This window comes from Solanum pennellii, chromosome 5, assembly GCF_001406875.1.
Source record: "Solanum pennellii chromosome 5, SPENNV200".
NCBI lineage: Eukaryota > Viridiplantae > Streptophyta > Magnoliopsida > Solanales > Solanaceae > Solanum > Solanum pennellii.
In genome coordinates, this window is record NC_028641.1 from 32,833,845 (window position 1) to 32,848,238 (window position 14,394).

Here is a 14,394-nt window from a genome sequence, read left to right on the forward strand (position 1 = left end):
CCTATAATAATAGTAATCATTCAAGTACTAAGATGGCCCCTTTTGAGGCATTTTATGACAGAAAGTGTAGATCTCTAATTGGATAGTTTAATTTAGCTGAGATAGATTAATTAGATACAAATTTTCTAAGAGACTCTATGGAAAAGGTTCTTATAATCCAAGGTAGAATCTGATAGACCATAGCCAACAGAAGAGTCTGAGCCCTAGTGTTCATAGGGGGTGATCATGTTTGTCTTTGAGTGTTACCCATGAATAGTATCATGAGGTTCTAAAGGAAGGACAAGCTTAACCCTAAGTTTATTGGACCCTTTGATATTTTGAGTCATATGGTAGAGGTGGAATATAAGTTGACCTTGCCACCTAGCTTGTCAATTTTGTATCATGTGTTTCATGTTTCCATTCTTCGAAAGTAAGTGTTGGATGAGTCCCATGTACTTTCTCTTGATTCAATTAAGTTGAGTCGAGACTTATTTTTTAAATAGAAGCCACTATACATCGAGGATAGGAAGTTCTGGAAGCTTAGGACCACAAAGATTGCTTCAGTAAAGTTAAAGTAGAGGCATTGTTCAGTCAATGAGGCAACTTGGGAGACATAGTCAGATGTGAGTGCCAAATATCCTCATCTTTTTTGAAGCTCCGAAAATTATTTTTGCTTTATGTTTGAGGACGAGCATGAATTTAGTGATGTATAATGTAATGATGAGGTCACAAATTTTTGGAATATTTTGTGAATTGACTATTTTACCACTATTGATATCAACCCCGAGTTTTTTATGAATGAGTTTGAAAAGTTGATTTTGAACTTGGAAGTAAAAGTTATGAATTTGGTAAGTTTGTGAGTTTTAAGGCTCAGTTGTTAGACAGTTGTTGTTAGAGACTTAAGAAGTTTTGAGTTATGATATGGAATTCAATCGATTTGATCAATCCCAAAATGTGGAATCTGAGCTGAGAGAGCTGTCAAATTCAATTTCCGAGTCTTTAGAGTACTTGAGGCCCTAAGTCGTGAATTTATTCATTTTAGCCTTTGAGTTGACTTTGGTCAACATTCAGGGATTGATGCTCGGATCATAATTTCGAGAGTTCCAATGGATTCAGAAGATGATTTCAAGTGTATGTGAGGTTTTGGTTAATTTTGAGAGGTTCCAAGCTTTTTTTAGCCTTTTTAGGCCCTAGTAGGTTTATTCTGATTTTCATAGAGGTCAGATCATGGAACCTTGGATTCGTTTTTTGACATGTCCATTGAGTGTGGAACATTGAGTATAATTGACTTGAATATTTGGATTTGTGTGTATGGGGTTCCGAATGAATCTCGAGGGTCCTTTCAATATTTTGAGATTTGGCTAAGTTGCTGGTGTCTATACGCCTCGCTTTTGTGAAGGCATGTCGCTTAAGAAACTTTCGCAGAAGCGAGTGCCTCTTTACTTAAGAAATCTTTCCAAAAGAGAAGAGGCATTCACTTTTGTGAGAGTAATTTTTTAGCGGGTTTTGCATAAGCTAACCCCATGTCGCTTTTGCGACACCTGGGAGGGTTTTTGGCCTTCCATTTCGATGTTTAAGCCCCCATTTCACCATTTTGAGTTTTGGGACCTTTGCGGTGGAGATTTGGACCAGATTTTTGAGGAAAAACTTTTGAGCAATGATTATTAATTCTAAATTTTAAGTTATCCATTATTCTTAATGTATTTACATGTTCAAAACAAGCTTTTGAAATGAGAAATTTTGGGTTATCTTCTAGAACCCAAGAACATAGTAAATGTTGATTTTAAGCCATTTTTCAAAATTTGATTCGCTAATGAATTCCTAAAGCCTTGAGTAATGTATTGAAGTATTAAATTTCGAATTCAAACCTTACTTTTAGAAGTGTCTTTTGCGTTGATTGACCAATTATTTAATGGAATTGATGTGGGATTGTTTTTTTCGAAAAGTGATTGTGAGTACTTGCTTGTATATAGATTATGGGGCTTTGGAGCTGATTCATAAGTGGAAGACTCAACTAACGGATTGATGTTTGATTTATTTAAAGCAATATGATCTCCCAAACCTTGTATTAATTTGTATGCTTTCGTCGTTTCTTGTGTTTTGTGAGTAATGGGGATGAGGTGAAGGGTTTAATTGTCCACTTGATATATCTTAATGGATAAAAAGGGGTTGTAATGAAAAAGACTATGTGAAGAACATGATGATGTGAATCTCCTTATTGTGCCCTTATTGATTAATTGATGAAATGCTTGAATTGAGTGAATTATTATCCATTTTTGGATTATGACAGTTTTAAAATACATAACCTACTATTAAGTAGATCACAACCTTCCTAGACATTTGAGAAGCTAGGGATCTCCAAAAATTCTTTTTACCTCTCTTCGAACAAACTTTTCTAACCACCTTGCCCCTTTTCTACATAAAAAAACACCCCTTAACTGTCTCATGAAAATTATTAACTCTTTTAATTGTTTATATTGGTATCCTGGAATGAGATTTTATAACATGCGGCACATCAATACATAAACATGTAGGGATTGTTGTTTGTTTTAAAAAGGGTCATTCAATAAAGAGAAAAGGTTCCAATACTCTATCGAACTTCATAAAATTACACAAGGTGTACCCTAAATGTAGTGGTCTTAATTTTTTGTCCCCGTTAGAGAAGTCTTTGAAGAATTAAAAATTGTTCCTTCTTATGGCACGTGTTGGAACACTTACCAGGAAGGTATTCTTTTTTGTTTGCAACTTAGAGGATAAATGGATTACCGAAGAAACCTAGTGAAACAAAATTTGTAACACTAGACTTGTTGAAAATTTCTAGGGTGAATAACATAAAAAATGTACTATCACCTAGTATTTGGAGATTTACAAAGCTACGACATATAGGAATTGATAATTATTTTGTAGATGAACTAACCTTGTTATAACATGACACAAAGTTAGAGAATATAAGAATACTATATTAGCTCAACTTTTCTGTTTGGAAGACCTAGAGGAATCTTTTCCTGTGCACAAGGAATAGAAATATTATGGAGATCCCAAACAATTTTTCTTCATTAAAGTCAATAACACAGTACGGTAGCCATCAACTTACATATTCAGTCCTGATGATTAAGGAATATGTTATAGATATGGTGCGAGTAGACAAGCTTGGGGTAATCTTCAACATGTGAGTTTGTGCGTGAAAGGGGATCCTTATTTTCAGGAATTTTATGATATTATATCAACTTCGGGAACCATTAAAACTTTGCCTTCTGTGAAAACTTTAGATCTAATCACAATCTCCATAGAATCTGCTTGCTGCATTTATTGTATTCACTAGCCCGTAAACAGCAAAATGGACACCGCCTCTTTGATTTTACTGTACATATTCTGTTAGGTGAACTACAATGACTAATGACGATCGATGATGACAACAAAATCAAGTAAAAATGCAGAAAAGATTCAATCAAAAGAAGTATACGAATGTGCTTGCTGTAAGACCTTTCAAGAACGATAGTACAAGATATTTTTAGAAAAACTGTGATCAAATAGCACGAGTTATTACAAGACACTCAAAACTGTACTACCATCTCAAAATATCAGTTCTCTGTTCATTCTAATTCAATTCTTAGCTATTCAAGCATGACATTCAATATTGCATAACCATTCATTGAGAGAGTAAACCTTTCATAGGGAGCGAACGGATGAATTAAATTGTATAGACGTTCATCTCTTAGTCATCGAATAACAGATTGTACAAGAAATCTTTTCTAAACTCTTACTGCCAATAAAAAAAAGCATATTAAGAAGACAAAATATGAATATCCGCAAAAATATCATATATTCATACTCCATATATTTAACTTATGCGTCCTAATTCTTGAATCATTTACAAAACTATCAGCCAAACTTTTCTTGCTAATACAGGTACAGAAAAGCAGACAAAAAATTGAGAATCCAAGTATTCCAATAACAAATACGAATGAAAAAATAAGGGCCTAATTCTTGATTAATGAACCTTGAAAAGTAAACATTGATAATGAACAAGGATGCCAATATAGCTCAATTTCATCACCAGCACCCAATCTGCGATTCTTTATCAAGTTTACAATGGATTGAGAATAGTCATAATTACTCACAAAATGCATATAATAAATATACAATTTTGATTAAATACTTTTATTGCAGTTACTAGACAAGGAAACAACAAAATGGATAGTCTCTTTGATGTTACTGCGCATATTCTGTTAGATGAACAGTGAAGAACTACATTGACTAATGCCAAACACTTGGTTGCTAGAATTCAATTACAATATAAATTCAGATCAGCAAAATCAAAGTGTGAAGACGATCAATGATATAGTCAAGTCTAAGTAAAAATGCAGAAAAGGTATGGACTAAGAAAGAATGTGCTTGCTTTAAGACCTTTCAAGATCAAACAACTTGAGTTATCACGAGAGTTAAGCTTTGGTTCCCTTATTTAAGGTAGTGACTCTACTATTATTGATATTTACTTTGCTCTTCTGACATTTCAAAGGTTGAAGTTTCCTATCTTCTTCTAACCTTCTTTCGCTTTGGTTATTAGCTAGGATTTTCCAAAAGAGTTGAGACGCGAGCAATATCGATTATCCAGAAAATGAAAATAGAGACTTGAAGAATGTAACATTATTCTTGTGCTAATGCAAAAGCTTTCAGTCAATTTAGTCTTATGTTACATAATCAGTTATGTCTTAAGTTAACTGTCTATGTTCAATTTAGAAATCACATTCCATTATTCATAATGCCCTAATACATTGTACTCCTACTTTCTATAGATATGTTATTTACTTCACTCTTTCCAACGAAATCCATCAACTTAAAGATTCATCTCTGATGATTAAGTGGTAAGCTTCTACCATTGAGTTTGTGCGCAAAATGGGGTCCTTAATTAGGTCATGTAAGGTTCAAATTTCCAAGTGTGAGTTTATCAACTTATTTCTCACATTAAGCTCATGTATAGGTTGACAAAAAACAATAACTATCTAAACTATTACACAAACTTAAAAGAACACTATAACAATAGTGAATGAAAACACAAGTACAAAAAGGGAATTGTGTAGAGTGAATTGGAAACTTCAAGAATTCCAAATTCATAATTTTGTATTCAACTAATACAATAATATGAAAGAGTAATACTAAACCAAAGACTATGACAGTATGTTGTTTCTGGTCCTAAATTAATGGACCTTTCCACTAAGAACCAACCTGAGAAAGCAATTTGAACACTAATTTGGAAGATCTAGGATCCTAATAAAGCCCAATTTCATTACCTTCACCCACTACGCGGTCCTTGAACAATTCATTGCACTAAAGAGAAATCATCATTGTACACCTTCCTTAACCAAACACTTCCTCGTTCATACTTCTTAGGGACATTCCCCTCAGCTACAACCCATATTTCAACACACATTCTATCCATTCTCCAAACTTTTGGCCATGTCGAAAGTCCAATATCAAAGGATGTACTTGAACATCTCAAAAATAGGAATCATTAGCGTTCCTACAATGATCTCACCATGGGTAATATATTTCTTAATCTGTCATGGATTTTGCAGATTGTTTTTTGGGGCAGGGTATAAGTCATTTATCTCCACTAGTTCTCTAGTTCTCGAGTCACTGGATGTTGTGGGTTGTTAACTTTGCAAGATTCTTCTTCAACTTTAGATGGAAAGAAATTGTAAAAGAAGGTCTTATTCATCCGATTCAAAGTCCTCTAATCCGACACCAAAGAAACCAAGGAAGGATACAATTCTCAAGAAAATAAACACTAAAAAGAGAGAGAGAGGTAGTTACACATTATTAAGACAGAAATTAGATTTTCTATTCCAACTTTGAGTGAGAATCAAAAAAAATTATTATTATTTTTAAATTTCAAACTTGTTTCAGAGAAGAGTTATAAAATAGGATAAATGCATCATTTTAGCATTTAAATACAAGATAATAATTCAAAGATTGTTATCTTTTTCAGAGAAGAGTTATAAAATGGCATAAATGCATCATTTTATCCTTTAAATACAGGATAACATTTCCAAGATTGTCATCTTACTTGAAGTGTGGACAAAAATATAAGTTTAACTAATATCCGTTGACGGTGTAGAAATCTTTACACGGTCAAGTGACTAATGGGAAAATCTAAATTTTGGTCCTAATTCTTGAAGCATTTACACAATTGATAGCCAATCTTTTCTTGCAAATGCAAGTACAGTAAAGCAAACAAAAAATTGTGAATCAAAATTTTCCAATCACAATCCTAATTTGTGAATCACGGACCTTAGGAAATAATTTTATAATTAACATTGATTAATTTCATGATGGATAGAGAATTTATGATTACTCAACTTCCTAAATGGAGTACATAACTTTCAAAAGTATGTTCTTCCTGGGTATTATTTTCGTGATGTACCTTACGATATTCGGATCAAATATCAAGGGAGGCTCTATCTCTATTAGCTATTCTGTTTTAACCGATATGAGTTGTTAACTTTCAAGGATTCTTCTTCAGTGTTTGATGTCATGAAACTGATGAGAGTATATATTTACGAGTCATTATATTTCTATTTATATTCTTATTTTCTTATTTATTTTTTTGATATAAGCAAAAAAATTACCAATTTTTCCTTATGTGAACTTTGTTCATAATATAACCCGTGAGAAATTATCCTTCCGGATATATTAGATTGTCTATAATGTCTGCTCATATATTTCTCAATTTTAGATACAACATAATAAGCTATTGTCTAATGTTTGTAATAACTAAAATAATTTAGATCGTAGTAAGACATTTATCATATGATTATCGACTTGCTTGAAATGGATCTTTAGAATGTTGGGTACGTAAATGTGTAAGAGATTATTTTTTTAAAGAAGTCATTTATTAAAGAGAAAAAGTCTCAAATATGTAGTTGAACTTCAGAAATTTTTACAAGGTGTCCCCCAAATGTAGTGGTCTTGATTTATATTCCCATTAGAAAAGTCATTAAGGTTATACTCTTGCACACATCAGAAATTTCTTACCTTTTCTTCCTTATCTCACGTCAAAAGAATCTCCCTAAGAAAACACCATCAAACACCGCCCAACTCAAAAATACTGCCCCCTCTGCCCTGCTGTTCTTCCATTGGTCATGTTATATTGTAGCAACACCTTTGAGTTGGCATGAAGCTAACTCCAAACGCTCTGCATCGTAACACGCATAATCTCAAACAATTTTTGAAGTTCTACATAAAGTGCTCTGAATCCTAAGTGATAATTGACCTTGTGAGATCTAGGGGATTCATTCTCAAGAACTCACGCATTCTAGATGTATCAGCCACATCCTGACGACCCACTCTTTGTTGGCCTGTCTGATTTTCCACAACCTGAGTCATCATCTGAAGATCCTTGACCTGGATTATTAACATTCCTCCTAGTAGGACATCCTCGAATAGATTTTCGTAGAGGCATGATCTGGAAAGATACGCGTAAGCACGAGTTAGAGGAAACTTTTATAGAGTTGAACTCTATCACACGAAAAGTAGAAAGAAGAAGTGAAATGTTTCCTAAATGTCGTGACCTCCTAATTATAAATGTGTCACTCTTCACACCCATAAAAATGTCTCTGCAGAAACTTCATAGACCCCCTAGGACTCTTCAAATCTATGATCTGATACCAAGTTTGTCACGTCCACAACCTATATCATGTACGTGGCCGACACTTGAGAACCATCGTTGGTCCTCAAGAAAACCCTTGGTCTGGCCGACTACATAGCGGAAGACTTACTCAAACAAAATGGACTCCAAGTGCACAATTAAACTCAAAATGTCTCAATTATAACCTAACTTAGTGAACACATATTTAACCTCAACTCAACTCCGATACAAAAGCAATACTAAGAGATCCATTATTTCATGCTTTATAAAACAGAAATATTAAGTCAAGATGCATAAAAATACAATGGTTATTCTTCACTCTTATTTGGGAGATTCGCTAATCGGCAACCATCACTATGAGTTATATAATGATATAACGTCTCTTTCATGCTGTCAGAATTGTCCTATAGCTTATTAGGGTATAGAACACCTCAACTAAGTTGATCCACTAAGCTATGATAAAAATCAATAACTAATCATCTAAAAAGTACGACTCTTTATCCATGTTGGCTACATGGTTTATGAGAAATATGAGTTGTCTAAACTCGATCATCCTCATATCAGAACTCAATACTACCCCCAATAATATATAAACTCATTCTCAAATGTATAAAATATAAAGCTTTTTAAATTTGAGGTAACTACTTAAAATATCCTCTTAAAAGAAGTAATACTCTAAAATATCTATGAACTAATAAACTCACTCAGAAATCAACGTTTCTCTCTTTAAATCTAAAATGTTTTACTCATTTTAATTATGAATGTAAATCTTCTCATTCTCATATTTACTTTCTCAAGAATTAGTTAAAACCACTGTTGATTACAAAAGAATTTCAAAAAGACCTCTTGAACTTTCCTCTAAAACTTACTTTAGCTTGGAATGTAAATTAATAAATGTTATTAGGACATATAAGATCTCTCAAAGATTAATGGAGCCTTTAGAGGCTAATATAAAGAAGAGAACATAGTGACGATTCAAAGGAACGCGTACGAAAAAAACAGCACAAGAAAAAAGACCATGCGACCCTGGCTCACTTCTGGTGCAGACAAAAGTTCGGGGCGCACTTCTGGCGCAGTGTGCCAGGATATAAACTACTAACCATAAATTCAGGTGCTATGGTGGTGTGCTGACCCACCCCCATCCCTAGAAATTCGATGAATTTTAATACTCAATCTGGGGTCCTATCTCAATTGGAATGGAGGAAATTCTTCTTAAATCTTCTTGATTCTTAAACTCAACGTGAATACATGAAGAATTCAACACAATCCCTTTGGGAAACATAACCTTTACAAAGGACTCACAATACACAAGAAGTTGCAACCTTCATTGTAAAGAGATAGAACAATTGTCAACAACTACTCAAGAAGCCTTTAGATACAATGATTTCATGGATATAGTAGATGCAGGGTGTAAGAAAAAACAAGTCCATCATTGTCAGAAGCTTTACATACCTAGAAAGAAAAAATGTTCTTGGAAATATCCTCAGTTCTTAAAAGAACGCTTGACACCCTGGCCTTTTATACTCTTGAACCATCGCTCTAAATCTCTAATTGTTTAGGTACGTGCAAAAGTAATATAAATATGATTTAACTTTTATTTCGGTGAATAAGATGTTGTTAAGCCTAGTGGAAAAGGTAAGAGACCACAATACTCCTTTTTTAAAAAAAAAAAAAAAGGAATGGAATGCCATAAATAGAGAGCTTCACTCAAACATGCATAACTTCTTACTCCGAGTTTGATATTAAGCAAATTTGTTGGCGTTGGAATGATGTCTCAAAGACTTCCATTTTATAGCTCATGGGCCACCTAAATCTTACGCGCTAAAATATATGATCCTTTTAAGTTGACCCAAAACTAAAAACTAGTGGATGACTTGTAGGAATCTTTATTTAGCTTTTTCAAAGTCCGAGGTGTTACGGATCATCTATTGGTAGATGTATAGTTTACATCCTAATAAAAATGAGGGCTTGTATCGAAATCTCCTAAACTATCATTAGTAGAAAATTTTCATACATGAACCATATTTTTCTCATATTTAAAAATCTCTATTTTACTCTACCTGATCTAAAACAAATTAAAAGAGAGCAGAATTACAGGAAACGGATCATGCAGACTGAACTGGGAATTTTATGAATCATTATACTACAAAATTTTCAATTTCATAATCAAACCTTTAATGATTACAATTATAAGAAAGAGTAACACTTTTAAAAAGACTATGGTATGTTTCTTTTGGTCCTAAATTCTTGGAATGTTCACTAAGCGCAAACCTCAGAAAGTAATTTGATTATTAAAACTAAAGATCTAGGATCCGAATAAATTCCAATTTAGTCATCAACTCCTAACCCACAATCGTTGAACAATTCGATGCATGAAAGTGAAAGTTCATCATTGTATAGATTCCTTAAGCAAACACTTCCACCTTCTTCTTAGGAACATATTCCTTAGTAGTATCCCACATGTCAACAGGCATACCATACCCATTCTCAACACTTTAGCCCATGCACAACGTCCAGTAGATCTATTTTTGGCAGAGGCTATATATCCGCTATCTCAATTAGTTCTAGAGTCAATAAATGTGTACTGTTGTTAAGTTTGCAATCTTCTTCTTCATATTTTAATGGAAAGAATATGTAAAAAAGGGTCTTCTTAAGGCTAACCAAAGAATTTTAATAATTGACATTGAAGAAATTGTTATAATGATACAACTCCCAAAAATCTATTGCACAGAAAAGGAGAGAGGAAAGAGTGCTTCAATTTATAACAGTAAAATATAAACAAATTAGGTTTTAATCTATATTCCTACTTTGAGAGGGAAACTCAGAAATTTATTACTTTTAGTCCGAATATCATTCAGTTTTTTTAAAATTATTCTCTTTATTATCATTTGTTTGTGTTTTTTACTTTGTACCAAATTTTAGAAGATAAAGAAAAAATTTGTATCTTGTGGTCTTATTTGGCATATGACCAGAATTTTGAATCAAATCTCAAAATTTTGTGTTCAAATTTTATTTAAAATTTAATTTGATTTTGAAAAGTTTAATAAAATAGGAAGTAGACGAACAAAAATATTTTTCTCGTCTTTCTCTTTCCCGTTTGCTCTATTTCTCTGCAATGATTTGCTCTTCTTATTACGACCAAACAATTGAGATTCACCCAGATTACTAGGTAGATTTTCTTCAATAACCAAAGGGCCTAATCTGCGCCAACTATCATTGAAAAATAGGCCTCCAGAGGAGAAGGAAAAAGTCCGTCCAAGCAGTAGTTATGAAGCTCTTGTGTTGTAGCTGTATTTTAAGTTACCGCTAGTAATGAAACTAGTATTATATGGAAACAAATTTCTTTGATAATAAGTACAAGGATTCGAATGGATGATTTAATGAATATAGAAATCATATTCCACAATTCAAACACACCCCAATTCTGCACTCTATTCAAGATTATTAGTTTAGAAGTTGATGGTTTCTTGATTAATTACAATCTGCGAATTCAAAGAGAAACCGAGAATATCTGGACTTCAGTATATGCTTCTGTCAGAAACTGTAACACCTTGCTCTTACAAAGGGCTAATTTTAGAAAGAACTAAATTAGAAATAGTCAATTTGAGACTTCTTCAAGGTAGTCTTTAATTGTGAGTTTTGGGTCAAATTCAAACGATCATAACTTGTAACACCGGATGAGTTAGGTACCCCATGAGATATCAAATGAAAGATTTTTTAGCCCAATTTCTAACGCCACGGAGTTTTCTAAATTTCAAGTTCGAATGACTGTGACATAGTTGTTTGAGTTCAGCTTGTCCAGTAAGGAAATTCATCCGAATTAAAAAGGGGTGTTTTTGATCTTTCCCTTACCACACTAAGTCCACACGTGTTTAACCAAAATTAGGGGTCAAAGCTTATTAAAATCAATTTATACGAAAGTCTAAACTGTTTGGAAAGATAGGGTAAAGTTCAAAGAGGAAAAAGGGAGAAAAGCTTCAGGAGTTCAAGACTTCATGCATCCTTGAGGAATTTCACTAAGGATTTGATCCTTTCTAGATATGTAAGCTTCCATAGGGAGGGGTTTGTTCACTCTCACACTAATCATCAGTTTATTTACTAATTTTCGTCCATGAAAATCTGTGTATTGAGGTTCTTGATGAATTTCTTGAGGTTTCGTTCTTCATTCTTTGTAAATGGGGTTTAAATGAGTTCTTGAGAAGAGAGTTTTGAGTTTGACGGTTGTTCTTCAGGAGATTTGAGTAGATTTTTCTTACTTTTGTTTGGTATACTAATGTAAGAGAGTTTAGAAGAAATCAATCAATTCTAAGTGAATTAGGACAAAAATCGAGTAGAAAATTCATTAGGATGTTCTGGAAGCAGGTTGGGGCGCTGCACCCCTGATACCCAGCAGAACTGACGTTGGGCAAGGGGAAGGGCTGATGCAGCACGCCACCCCTGCGCCACAAGCGCCAGACCACTTTTTTTGTATGTTCTCTCTTTGTACATGTTCTTTTAAGTCGAGCTTTTGTTCAATTCGTTATCCTAACTATTTAAACCTTCACTAATCATAAAGAGATCTTATATATTATGAATCATAACTCTTGAATTTACATTTCAAATTCAAGAAAATATTAAGAATCAAGTTTGAAAGAACCTTTTGAGTCATTTTGAGAAGTCTTTGACAATCTTTTAAAACTTGTTTTAAGAGTTGAGTACTCGAGTATGACGATGAGGAGACCTGAATTCATGCTTTCAAAATGAATATAAGGGAACGAAGTATTCCCAAGAGTAAATGTTTTACATTTTAAATGAGAGGAAACTTCGATCTTCAAATGAGTCCATAGGGAGTTTTTGAGCACTATCTCTTTTAAGAGAACCTTTAAGGAGTAATCTCAAAGTTTGAGGATGAGGAAATATTTTTAAACATATGAGAATGAGATGTATAATTTTGAGAATTATTAAGCACCGATATGGGAACGAGGTCAGACAACTCAAAGTCTTTATATAGCATGTATGCAAACATGGGTAAATAATTCCTTATTGATTGAAGCATAGATTAGTCGATCCACTTAGTTGAGGATGTCATATACTTCGTCAAGGTATATGGAAGTTCTTGAAGCATGGACGAGACGTTGTATCATCACATAGCTCATACTGATGGTAATCGGTTAAAAAATCTCCCAAATAAGAGTAAAATGTTTATTATTGTATATTTAAATACAATGAGTTATCATCTACTGCTTTAAAATCTTTTTTTATACTCCGTCTCTATTATTGTTTTAATATTGAATTGAGTTGTGTATATCTAAGTTGTGTATCCATGAGTTGAGTTGAGTCGAGTTGAGATGAGGTGAGTATGTTCTTCCTTTTATTAGTTCGAACATATGTTAGTACTTTAGAGTTCCCCTCAAATGCTCATATATTCTATGTACTGGCGTCATTTGGCCTGCATCTTTCATGATACAAATGCAGGTACTCAGGGTGATCATTAGGCGATTTGTTGAGAGCACTTACAGTTTCAGAGTTGCTTTGGTGAGCCTCCTTGTTTGGAGGGTTCCACATCTAGTTTCAGTTTTGTTAGGAGATGGTGGGAATTTTTTAGACTTCCCTCATAGTTATTAGAGGCTTCATATAGAATAGTGTTTTGAGGAGTCTTTTTCATTACCAATTTTAATGAATAAGACTTGACTTGTCTTTCTTGGCTAGTTGAATACTTTACATATTCTAATTTGATTATCATGAGACATTTTAGTAAATATTTACTTTGAGTTCATATAATTTTGAGTAAGTATTTTGCTTCTTCTGAGTATTTAACCAGGCCAAGGGTTCGCTTAGGGACCAGCATGGTTCTCGAGTGAGAGTTACGCCTAAGGAGTAGGCTCGCAGTGTGACAAACTTGGTATCAGAGCACACAGTTCAACAGTCAGAGGGTGTCTATGAAGTCGTTTCTATAGAGTCCTAGTTATCAGTGTGAACCGTGACACATCTATAATTAGGAGGCTATGACATTTACGAAATATATCAATACTCTTTTTGTTTGATAGAGTCCCACATCCTGTAGACTTTATTTCAATAACCTTGACTAATAAAATAGTGAATTCAAATAGGCTGAGAAACTCTAAAAAGGTTTATTTCTAATTCATATTTGTGTGTATCTTTCAGATCATGCCTCTATGAAGAGCTGTCTATGGTCATTTTGTTAGGGAAAATGTTTATCATAGGATGCAGGGTCCTCAATGCACCAAAAGTGCAACCCCAAGAAGAGGTCGCTAATGCTAAGTTCCGAGATTCTATTTGGATGTTGAGTCAAGTGGTGACAAACCAAGATGGGAAACAGAGAGGGACTCGATAGGTTGCGTCTGATACATCCATAATCTTTGATTTCTTGAGGATGAATCCTCCAGATTTCACCGGTTCAAGTGTCACTACGGATCCGGAACACTTAATGGAAGAGTTGCATAAAGTATTTGAGGTGATGCATGTTTCAGATGTTGAGCGTGTGGGACTAAATGAATACCAACTCAAAGGTGTTGATAAGATCTTGTATGACCAATGGAAGAAGAGTAGAGTTGAATGGACATCAATTGTGAGATGGATTGTGTTCGAAAATGCTTTCATCGGAAGCTTCTTTCCCCATGAGCTTAGAGAGCAAAGGTAAGCGAATTTCTTAAACTTAAGCAGGAATCCATGAGTGTGCATATGTACAACCTCAAGTTTACTAAACTGTCACGAGAGATGGTTGCAGATATGAGAAACAAGATGAGCTTGTTTCTGTCTGAGTTGTC

The 14,394-nt window shown here is 33.8% G+C and overlaps 1 pseudogene; it reads right to left on the reverse strand.

Annotated features, from left to right (window-relative positions):
* LOC107019437 overlaps nt 1-5,698 on the reverse strand; it is a 101,447-nt pseudogene extending 95,749 nt beyond the window's left edge.
* Nucleotides 5,699-14,394: the final 8,696 nt, after the last annotated feature.